Source organism: Mobula birostris, chromosome 27, assembly GCF_030028105.1.
Source record: "Mobula birostris isolate sMobBir1 chromosome 27, sMobBir1.hap1, whole genome shotgun sequence".
In the NCBI taxonomy this organism is placed as follows: domain Eukaryota; kingdom Metazoa; phylum Chordata; class Chondrichthyes; order Myliobatiformes; family Myliobatidae; genus Mobula; species Mobula birostris.
Genome location: NC_092396.1, coordinates 21,388,763 through 21,401,171, shown reverse-complemented (window position 1 = coordinate 21,401,171; position 12,409 = coordinate 21,388,763). Strand labels below are relative to the sequence as shown.

General features: G+C 44.1%; 1 protein-coding gene across 1 annotated transcript in view; it reads left to right on the top strand.

The window, feature by feature from the left end:
• The window catches only part of acap3a (ArfGAP with coiled-coil, ankyrin repeat and PH domains 3a), a 385,203-nt gene that overhangs the window by 55,272 nt on the left and 317,522 nt on the right, over nucleotides 1-12,409 (top strand). The gene's annotated exons all lie outside the window — the stretch shown is intronic.

Here is a 12,409-nt window from a genome sequence, read left to right as displayed (position 1 = left end):
GTCCAGGACCCCTTAATAGTATTGGTCTAAGCCATGGCTTCGAGCAGGGGTTCCCACCCTTTCTTTATACCAAGTGTGTTTCTAACTGTAGTATTGGAGGCAGTGGAGGAAGTCTTGACCCTCCCACCAGCTCCTACTCCCTAGTAATGACCAGCATCCTTGAAGACCATTTTGTAGCATTGTCTCTTGCATTGCGCCTGCATTCTCTAGTACGCTGTAGCATTTTGTATGTGCTACTCTTGAAGGACGTTCGTATTTCTGCTCTCTGGTCATTGCGCAGAGCATAAGGCAACAGTTGGAGACACAGTTTAGACTGCAGATGCCGGAATCTGGAGCCAAAAATCAAACCGCTGGAGGAACTCAGTGGGTCAGGCAGCATCTGTGGAGGCAAAGGGATAGTTGGCATTTTGACTCCAGGGTCATGCTGATGATTTTGAACATTTGGTGTTGGAGGTTGTGGGTTTGGGAAGGTTGCTGCTTTAACCACTGCAACCACAGTACCACTTGTACATAGTAGATCATGCACCCACCCAGTGCTGGTGATGATAGGAATGAGTGTTTAGTGTGAGGGATGGGGTGACAATCATGTGGGTCAGTAGTGAGCTTCCTGATGGTTATTGGTATTGCACTCATCCAGGCAAGTGGAGATTGTTCTCACACGCTCCTTGTTCCTTGTGGATTGCGGAAAGTCGCTGGTGTGACAGGATACCTGCCCTCTGACTTGTCTTCCTAACTCCCAGTTGATGCTGGGGCTGACTTGATGGTTGTAATGCAAAGGTAGGTGGTTTAACCTTCTCCTGAAAAATCAAAATTAAAAAATCTGCAAATACTGTGAATCTGAACTTTGACAGGAAACGATGGAAAATCTCAGCAGATCAGGTGGCATTTTGAATGAGAAACAGTCAAGGTTTCAGGTTTATGACTGTTGTTAAACTCCCTCTTCTGCGGCATTGCAATTGCCCGTCACTGTGGGCCGTGGCTTCTCAGACAGCTGCTGCATGCTTGCGTGTGCTTCTCCATTTGCTGAGGAGATCTGAGCTCGTGATAGAAGCCAGGTCGTTAACGAGGCAGCTGAAGACGCAGGACAGTGCCCTGAGGAACCCACGCAGAGATCTCCCAGGCTAGGATCGCTGACCTTCAGCAATCATACCCACCTTCCTGTGTGAGGTAAAGCTCTCACCACTGGACTGTGTTCCTTTTAGTAACACACATCAAAGTTGCTGGTGAACGCAGCGGGCCAGGCAGCATCGCTAGGAAGAGGTACAGTCGACGTTTCGGGCCGAGACCCTTTGTCAGGACTAACTGAAAGAAGAGCTAGTAAGAGATTTGAAAGTGGGGGGAGGGGAAGATCCAAAATGATAGGAGAAGACAGGAGGGGGAGGAATGGAGCCAAGAGCTGGACAGTTGATTGACAAAAGGGATGTGAGAGGATCATGGGACAGGAGGCCTAGGGAGAAAGAAAAGGGGGAGGGGGGAAAAAACAGAGGATGGGCAAGGAGTATAGTCAGAGGGACAGAGGGAGAAAAAAGAGAGAGAGAAAAGTGTCAGTTGACCTGTTTTATGAGGCCTCCTTTAACAATCGGTTGGTGTTTCAGTTTATGCTTGTTACTCACATATTGCAAAACAGCTGGCCAGATGATCCTGGATCTAACACTCCTAGGTTTGCTGCCTGCAGTTTCCACCCACTTGCACTTCTCCAGGTGCAGAAGGCAGGGCCATCCTGCCTACAGGCTGCGATCCGTATGATAGTCATAGTCATACTTTATTGATCCCGGGGGAAACTGGTTTTCATTACCAATGTGTCGGTAACATTGTGTAACGATGTGTCGGTCTTCAGCAAAACATCCTGAGGCACCACATCTTCTAGTCCTAACAGACAGAGACAAAGGATCTAGTGCTTTCCCGGTGTATACGACGAATAAACTCTCCAAGCTGGCTACAGGTATCAATTATAACCGATGTTTCGATGACAAACTCTGCCATCTTCCTCAGGGGTGATGCCTGGGCATGTCTAGTCCGGCGGTATTTATACCCCTGTATTCCGTCCCTCCTGATTGGTGAATCCTCATCCAATCAGGTTTCCACTCTCCCACCTTGTTTACAATCGAATTCCAGCATTTAACGACCATGCTGTCTCTCTTTGTTGGGGGCTGTGAGCATCATATCGCGAATCCGACAGGCTTCGTTAAAATAATAACCAACACCCAGCTGAACCCGGAGGACATAATGGTCAGTTTTGACTTGGTGTCCCCGTTCACGAGAGTTCCCATTAAGGACATCTTGGTCCTCCCACAGTCAAGGTGTGATAAGGGTACCATGGACTTCCTTGAACACACCCTTACACCGGCATGCTTGCTCTGTAAGGGGAGCTACTATGAATAAATGGACAGAGTAGCCATGGGATCGTCATTGGTTATAATCGATACCTGTACCTTGCTTGAAGCCTGAGAAGAGTTTATTAGACAGAGACAAGCTCACTAGTTACCACAGCACTTCAACTGTTATAAAGAGGAACTCTGATGGTCAGAGATAGTGGATGTCTGTAATTTAACTTGTTACTAAAATGCTGTCAAATAACTAAGCACATTTAATTGAGTAAAACTAAGTGAAATAGTTAGTTGTGACTACAGCTGGATTGGTCCCTGCCATCTGGGATCAGTGTTCCCTGACATAAAGCCGAAGGTGAGGGATGGAGGGCATTTGGACAGTCTCAGGTGGCAAACACAGCACAGGACTGAACTGGACAGTGTGTGCCAATGCACGACTGGGAGCTTGGCATTTGGGCCTGCCGCAATGGGAAGGGCTGATGCCCGGCAGCGTTCCGCCAGCGACGTTCGCCTTGTCTTAAACCAAGCCCCAGCCTGGGACACCAGGCACTTTCCCAAAGCCGTGTGATTCACGTCCAGTCGCTGGCTTGTGGGGTAATTGAGTAACGAGTGAAAATGAACAACACCCTTTGTCACTTTTGGAGAATGTACCACTACAGAGTTGTTATTCCCATTGAGCTGGCTCTCATTCTCTCCAGCAGGATGATGCACTCACTTTCCTGCGGGAGGGGGGAGGAGAGGTTATGCTGAAGGACCGCACTGCATTAAACCAGATGCAGCCCATGCTGCGGGAGCCTCAGTCAAGATCATCCAGTGTGTGGCCTGAAACTGTCATGTATCATACATTCCATACAATTGAAGTTGCATCTGGAAGAGGTCAAAATAACTCAAGATCAGTGATTACATTTTAATCCTGCTTGCTCCTCGGGCATGGTTTGTCGAGTTTAAACAGCAAGGAGTGACGTATTTGGTTACAAAATGAGTTTACTTCCAAATCTCGTGGATGCGAATATTCTCCTTAATAGGATTGATGAATCATTCAGTACAACAGGGAACAGTTGTCAGGCCGTAAGATCTGGCCCTTTCTTTTTAGGGATTTTATTACCAACTCTATCCTTCTACAAATTGGTTTAAAATCCAGAGAATAATTTGTCAATATCATGTTGTTTTCCTTTAAAGAATAAAAAAGTATGAATGTTGGAATCTGAAATTAAGCTCAATTATTCATGTTCCCAGCAATCCAGTGAAAAGATCAGTGATTGATTTGGGTATGAAGCTGCCAGTGTAGGTGAAAGATTGTATTTGAATTATTAATTGTTCTTTTCCATATCTTGTTGGACCATAAGACAAGGGTGTAGGCCATTCAGCCCATCGAGTTTGCTGTGCCATTCCATCATGACTGATCTATTAAACATCTCAACCCTGTTCTTCTGCCTTCTCCCCGTAATCAACTGTACCATCTGTTACTATTACATTCCCAGTCAGTCCTGAATCCTTTCACATTTATCGTCTGATCAAATGTGCACGTCCTACAACTTGGGAAGCAAACATGAAAACCTACTCCTGGAGGCAAAGGTATGAAGTGAATGCTGTAACATAACATAAGAAATGGGAGCAGGAGTAGGTCATCTGGCCCATCGAGCCTGCTCCACCATTCAATAAGATCATGGCTTATCCGGCCATGGACCCATCTCCACCTACCTGCCTTTTAACCCCTTATGGTGCAAAAACCTATCCAACCTTGTCTTAAGTATATTTACTGAGGTAGCCTCCACTGCTTCATTGTATGAGAATTCCGCAGATTCACCACCCTCTGGGAAAAGCAGTTCCTCCTCATCTCCGTCCTAAATCTACTCCCCCGAATCTTGAGGCTATGTCGCCTAGTTCTAATCTCATCTATCAGTGGAAACAACTCTCCTGCCTCTATCTCATCTCTCCCTTTCACAATTTTATATGTTTCTGTAAGATCTCCTCTCATTATTCTGAATTCCAGCGAGTACAGTCCCAGGTGACTCAATCTCTCCTCATAGTCTAACCCCCTCATCTCTGGAATCAGCCTGGTGAACCTCCTCCGCACCGCCTCCAAATCCAGTGTATCCCTCCTCAAGAAAGGAGACCAGAACTGCACACAGTACTCCAGGTGTGGCCTCACAGTTAGCCTGTACATTTGCAGCTTAACCTCCCTATCAGACTCCCACTTTGTCAAAATGTCTTTCTGTACTTAATAATAGTGTTTATAGAGATTAAACTTTCGACGACCTTTGGTTAAAGCATCTGTTACTTTGCATCTTGTATATTTAAACCATGGTTAATGTGACATTTCACCAGCCTGTTGTACCCTCACACAGCATCTCGAGCTAGGCCAGACTGGTGGGCCCTCCCTTCAGATGACATCTGATCGGAACTTGGACTGTACAGGTCGACCTTCGCTAATCCGACTACCTGTAATCCGGTTCCTTCGATAATCCGGCACTGATTATGCTTAATGTGATCCTTCTGTAATTCGGCATTTTCACTAATCTGGCACTCCTCAGGTCCCAATGGTGCCGGATTAGTGAAGGTCAACCTGTATTGGCGGAACTACAGAAGAATCACACACGAACTTGACGTGGAGAGCAAATCGTGCCAGTGCAAGTGGCAATCAGCAGCTTGCCCTAAACCCACTTCTGAGCCTGAATTTCATAACCCTGCAGGTCACAGCTCCTTAATATACATGTCCAAATATTTAAACATGATGAGGGTTTCTCTCTCAAACAAGCTGAGTTCCACGCACACCCAGGAGAAAAACAAAATCCTTCACTTTCCCTCTAAATTTTGCATTAATTTCTTCAAATCTTTTCCATCTAGTTGTTTTTTTGACTCTTTTCCTAGGGGAAACATGACTTTCTTACTTACTTTTTCTAGGCCTTTCATAATTTTATACTCGATTAAGTCTCCTCTCAGCCTCATCTGTTCAAAGGATGTTTGGGACCCCAATGGGTGCTGGTACCTGCCCTCTTCACACAGTGCGAGAGACTGTTGGAACGGGAAACTACAAGAACCTTGCCAGGGTTAACAAAAGCTCCTTTGGAACGGTCAATGAGATCAAGAATTTGGAAGAGACATCCCACTTGTGTCATGGCAACTTCCATGCCAACCCGCTCTGTGCAATGTTATGGTATCCATTTGGCACATTAACTTCTCTCACTCTCATACTGTACTGAAAGTTTGTTTTGTTAGGTATATAATAAACAGAATTGGGAATGGGCCATCTGAGCTCTCAGTCCTGCCGTGTTGTTAATGTTCACTGCTTTTCTTGAACCTCGGTCAATAAACGCAGACCATACTGACAGTACTCACCATCTGGGACCATCTGCAGGCAGAGAAACAATTAAGAACACAGCTCAAGGACCTGTGTCCAGAATTTACGGTTCCACTTTCTGCAGTTTATTTTTAAATTTTGATTTCAGTGCCTCCGCTCCACCCCCCCCCCCCCGACCCCGTCCCGTGGGATCTCCATATCCCCGGATTGTCCAAACATCCACCAAACAGGAACAACTCTAGGAAGGGCTGGGCATGCTCAGCAGGTCAGGCAGATCAGCGGGGAGAGGGCTGGCGTTAACAATTCATGTCCGTGTTCATTCTATCACCATAGATGCTGCCTGACCTGAGTATTTCTGGCACTTTCTCTCTTTATTTAAGACTTGAAACGCAAAACACTGTAGATGCTGGAAATCTGTCAGTCAGCCTGAGCCTTGTGTATACTCGAGAACTGGGCTCCCACGCCCTTCTGAGGCAGAACATTCCAGTTTCTTAAAGATGATATTAGTACTCCTGACATACAAGTAGTAAAGTTAACAGATGCTTGAAAAATCAAATACATGTAAGGCATTTTGAAGCAGGGCAGAGCTTACTGTAATTATAGAGAATGTTCGGGTGATCTTATCTGCAATATTGTGTACAGCTTTGGTCTCCTTATCCCGTTGTAGCCAAGTTTCAGCGGGCTGATTCCAAGGATGGAGGTTTTTGCCAGATAATGAGGAATTGTGTAGACCTGGTCTGTATTCTGTAGTGTTTAGAAGACTGAGAGGCCATCCCATTGCAACTTAGCAAGTTCTTAGAACTTCTTGGGCAGGTTGAAAAGGATTATGTTCCCCCCTGGCTGTGGAGTTTAGGAAGTGGGGTAGGCGATTTAGAGCTGAATTGAAAGAAGTTTCTCCTCACTCAGACAGAGGTGGATCTTTGCAATTCTCTTATCTATCCTGAAAGGCTGTTGAGGCTGATCCAATCAATTCAATCAGAACAGGAAATAGTACATCTCTGGATAGTAAGGGAACCATCAAATCCGGCAATGCCGTTATAAAGTCACCCTGAGGTGCAAGATGGAGCCATAATCATGCTGAAAGGTGCAGCAGGTTTGAAGAGGCAAATTAACTATTACTCTCTTTCTTTAAATGTTCTTATTGTATGACTATTTGTGTTTGTGAACTTCTCAGCTAATTCATAACTAGCTCAGCCCATGGGAGGAGCAGACAATGTTGCTATGGAATCTCGTGTCCAGTCAATAGAACGTTACAACCGACAGGGAAACATGACTGAGAGGCAATAGCATTGCAACTTAACAAATTCTTAGAGCTTCTTAAGCAGCGCGGTAGCGTAGTGGTTAGCGCAACGCTTTACAGTGCAAGCGACCCAGGTTCAATTCCCGCCACTGCCTCCTATGAGGAGTTTGTATGTTCTCCTCAGTCCCAAAGACCTATTCGTGGGAAGGTTAATTGGTCATTGTAAATTGCCCCGTGGCTGGATTAATCATGCAGATCGAAGGGCCTATTCCATACTGTGTCTCAATAAATAAATAAAATGAAAGACCACTTCCTAAAGCTGATGCCTTACAACTCAACTAGAGGAAGAATTGAGATGCAGCATTCGACCCTGTTCTTTAGTCTGTCTGAGAGAGATTTCCCAATTGGCAGCAATCTGTGGAGGGTGGATAATTACCCAAACGTGCGTCAGTTTTCCTCCTTAACAGAGCTGTCAGGCTGGAAATGAAAATGAGTTATTTTGTCATCTATTGAAATGGAGAAGGTCATTTCTCAGTCTAGCTACCACGATTTCTGAAACAGCTCATTCTCCTCTCTTCCGGCTTCCTCTGTTGAAGCATTATATTCTGAATTAAGCTGTGACCATAGTTAAAAGTTTGAATGCTGAGGAAATGACTGTAATTGTCATGTGTCAAGATCTGTTTAGTTTAACTTTGAAGCGAGTGCTTTGCTGGTGGGCCCCACACATTGACTGATTAAACCCCTGAGAATGGCTGAAAATAGTTTGTGAGAGACAGGGCATTCAGAGCTCTTGCCACTGGCCTTCCACGTTAGAATGTTGCACTATTGTTCTGTACTTTTGCACATCTTTGTGTTCTAGAAGAGAATTCTTTTCCCATTGGGCTATTCCTCCTGCCTGGTTGCCTTAGTTAGGAAACTATGGTCTCTACTCACTACTACTAACTAAAGTCTTTCATTATCAAAAATTACTATTGGTGTTGCCCCTCTGTTCTTAGTCTGAAAACAGGCAGTTTTAGGGTGACCTTCTTATTGATGGGAACCTTCGGACATATTAGTCATCTCAGGAGCACCAAGTATGTGTTCTCAGGCATTTCACCTCCAGGGTTCAGACCAGAGTAGGAAATGAGGGACATTCATCAAAAAAAAAGCATCCTCAGAATGTTAATGGAGGCTTTGGAAGAAGGAGCAAGATGGGAAGCAGGATTTGGAGAGTTTGCAGAGCGCAGCGATGGGGGTGGGTGATGTGGGCTCACACACTGAGACTGGACAACATGAGAAATTCAGCTACTTGAAGCTTCAGGAGGCATTCAGAAGGATGAAGAAAATTGAGATGAAGGGCGGTTCAGATAGTGCATGAGTCATTCTTGGTGTAATCACGATTAAATGACATGATTGTGGCATGTTCAGACCACACCACAGCAGATGATGTATTTAAAACTAGTCACTTAATTTATTCAATTAAGCTGGTATCTGTTACTAGGAGACCATGCTTAACAGTAAAAATTTGACTGGTTCAGTAGTGTCCTGATGAAAGTCTGTGACCCAGCCCATAACATCCCTTTTCATTTCTCTCCACGGGTTTGGGGATGACTTGCTTCCACTTTAATTCTGCGGGTTATGAGGTCAGTAAAAGGTTGTGTGGAGGATCTTCAGATTCGACCACATAGGGTTTGGCTGAGCTGAAGTAAATTATTGGACATCTCCTGCTGTTTGAGCTTGGTGTCCATAGCTGACACATCCAGCTCCCCACTGAAATGGTCTGCGAGCCAAGCACAGGTTGTCTCCAGATTATGAGTGCCTGGGTTATGGAAATGCTGTGCATACAATCCAGCTCCCATAAACTTGAAGGTTCAATGCTTGCGTACGTGCACTTGTTTCTGTGCAGAAGTTTCCTTTGTGCACTGCAGGAATGAAACTGCTCAATGGGAACACAAATCAAGCCTCTGCTACACTAGCCAACTCACAACCCTTTGTTTCTTTACAGACACTGTACCTGTACTGTGCTATACATTTTTTGCAGCATTTTGCCATTACTGTGCCTCCCAAAAGCAAAAGAAATACATGTGATGGCAGTGCATTTAAGCAAAGGGAAACCAATGTGAGTTGAAATGGATAGAATTAAGTGAGATAATAATTCAGACAACGGTACTAGAATAATTTCAAGCATGTATAAGGGTTTGTCAAATCTTAAAACACATTCGACTTCATACACTAAAACAAAATGGGAGAAAGAAGGAGGAATAATAATATCTGAGGAAGACTGGACAACAATATGGAGGTATCAATGGAAGTGTACCAGTTCACAGAAATGGAGAGAGTTCAGGTGGAAAACTTGATAAGATATTTTACTACACCCTCTCAGAAATCCCACTATAATTGTGACTCCCCTGCTTGCTGGAGAAATTGTGGAAATCAAAATGCAAACTATTATCATATTTTCTGGGAATGCCCCATTATCAAAGACTATTAGAGTGGGATTACATAATGCCCTACAAGACATCTTTAAATGTGAAATACCCTTAGAGAGTAAGACCATATATTTTGGGTATATACCTCAAGAATGGTTGAAAAGACATAAGTATTTAATGAATGTACTGCTGGGGGCTGGTAAAAAGACCCTTACTAGGAAATGGTTATCACAGGAGAGCCCAGCTTTAAATGTATGGATGGAAATTACAATGGACATTTACAAAATGGAGAAGATAACAGCATCTGTTAATCATAAGTTGGAACAATTTTATTCATACTGGAAAAATGGTTTAACTACATAACACCTCAAAGGCCTGATTTTATTCTCACAACTCAATGAATATGTTCTAAAAAAAATCACTCCCTTCTCTGTACATAGTTTTCTTCTTTCGATTGTTCTTTCTTTCCTCTCCTTTCTGTAAGTGTATACCTCAGATATATATTATGTGGAAATTTGTGACAAATATGATTATATATATGTACAATATCTGAAATACATCCTATGGAAATGTTTGATGATGAAATTCAATAAAAAATAAATTACAAAAAAAAAGAATTAAGTAAGATAAAAAGGGAGAATTGCCATTGAAAATCGGCAAAGTTGGGTTGAGTTGTTCTCCAATCTTGGCAATTTACTCGCAAACCTAAGGAGACATCATCAGTATCCTGTTAATTGTGTTGTGTCCTCTGAATGCTTAGCCTTTAAGTTTGCAAGTAAATTACCAAGATCGGACAAAAGCTCAACCCAACCATTAACCACCCAAGCTATATAGTTTCCAAAATTGGCAAGTGCTGGGCTTCAGTCACCTAACATTGGGTATCGTTATAAAGGAGTCGTTCTCGGGCATGTTAAGGGATTGGCCCCAGTGCAAGCTACCACCACTGCAAAGCTGAGACGTGATTTGATAATTGAGATGGAAATACTGTTAGTGATGTGGCTTGAAGCTCAAAATCAATGCTGAATAACCATGAATGTGTATAAATGGATGTATGTGTTGGCGCATGGCCAAGTGGTTAAGGCGGTTGTCTAGTGATCTGAAGGTCGCTAGTTCAAGCCTTGGTTGAGGCAGCGTGTTGTGTCCTTGAGCAAGACACTTAACTACACATTGCTCTGCGACGACACCGGTGCCAAGCTGTATGGGTCCTAATGCCCTTCCCTTGGACAACATCAGTGACGCGGAGAGGGGAGACTTACAGCATGGGGGACTGCCGGTCTTCCATACAACCTTGCCCAGGCCTGCGCCCTGGAAACCTTCCAAGGTGCAAATCCATGGTCTCACAAGACTAACGGATGCCTACATAATGTAAACCCAGAACCTGCTCATAACCCAGGGACCTTTGACAAACAGGCTATTGGTTTTGCCAGTGACACCCAGGTTTCATTAATTTATGAATCATAATTTAGGGAAATACAATGTATGAACTTTCGCATGCAGCTAGCTGGCCAACTGTTCAATGTAAAGTATGATGACATGAGGGTATATCATCATATGTTAGATTGAGCAGCTGGCCAACTTGAGTAACATTTAAAAAGAAAAGGTAATTTGTTGGAATATGTGGGGACTTGGTGAAATAACCACAGATTGTTTGTTGCAGATAGTTTTTGATGGAGATTACAGGAAATGCAAATCTTCAGAATGTTTAAATATCCTCATATTTCCCAGCTTCAGGCTGGTGTTTTGGTTTAATTCAGGGCCCCGATGGACTGTGTGTTTTCTTTAAAAACTCAGTTATGCCCTTTCCTCTGGGCATTGCTGTGGAATGCCGAGCAACATTCCTGACATGCAGTGAGTCAGGGAGAACGAGGGATTGTACTGCATACATTTTGACGTGTGACTATGTAAACCAGGATGGAAGGGGACTCGATATGAAGCAATTGCACTGTACACCATCTCACTTCTGTTTATGCAGCAACTTCGGACTGTACTTTCAAAACACCTCCTTCTAACCAGGTAGAAATGGCTGAAGGTGTAATCCTCAGGGTCAATAAAGTATGACTATGACTATGATTCAAGTACTTGAACTGCCTGAGCACAGAAGTCTGCAAAAACATGGGTAACGGAGATTGGTGTAGATGGGTACAACAGGTGCCATGCATGCACTGGGCCGAAGGGCCTGCTTCTGGGCTGTGCAAATCTGACTCTTATTTAAAAAAAATAAAATGCCCAAAACACTCAGCAGATCAGGAAGCGGCTGAAGAGAGAGAAGCAGAGTCGCTGGTTCTTGTCAGCATCTCTTCATCGGAACATTGTTAACAGTTGGTTCCCATTTTTTCTTTTGGAGGGGATCTGTTACGTCTCACTGGAGCTGGGAGATTACAAACTTTTCTAACTACTGATCGATACTGTTGTAACTCCTGTTGGGGAGGGTGATGGTTTGAGCTGCTGAGTCCTGATCTGAGCTCTGTCAGGGTCGGACAGAAGTGACTGATGACTGTGACCTGATAGCAGACACCAGAGGGACCAGAGAGCCTCAAATTACTGTGCCCTTCCTGTCCATTTATCATTAACAGTATCAGCAACAAACTCCAGATCTCATTTTGAATGCTTGTTTATTCTCCAAATCTGAAGAGTTTGCCAGAAGAGTCCCTTACAGTTATGCGAGTTATTTTGGGATAATGACTCGAAGTTCCTTGCAGCAGCCCAGTGGATAGATGTCCAGGAGGAATCTGCACCTTTTCCTGGATCGTCAGTCTTTCATACTTCCCCATGCACCTCTGTATTTAGTTTGGAGAAATTCACTGCAATTGGTTGCTTTTTGCTCAAGGCCATTACCTTTCCAATATTACAAGTAAAATTCCATCCACCAATAACTTAGCAGCTTACAGAGACACTTACAGAGCAGCTTAATGTGGGCACGTGGCCAAGTGATTAAGCCATTCGACTAGTGACCTGAAGGTCGTGAGTTCAAGCCCCGGCCGAGGGAACGTGTTGTGTCTTGAACAAGGCACTTAATCACACATTGCTCTGCGATGACACTGGTGCCAAGCAGTATCGGCCCTTGCCCTTCCCTTGGACAACATCGGTGTCGTGGAGAGGGGAGAATTGCAGCATGGGCAACTGCCGGTCTTCC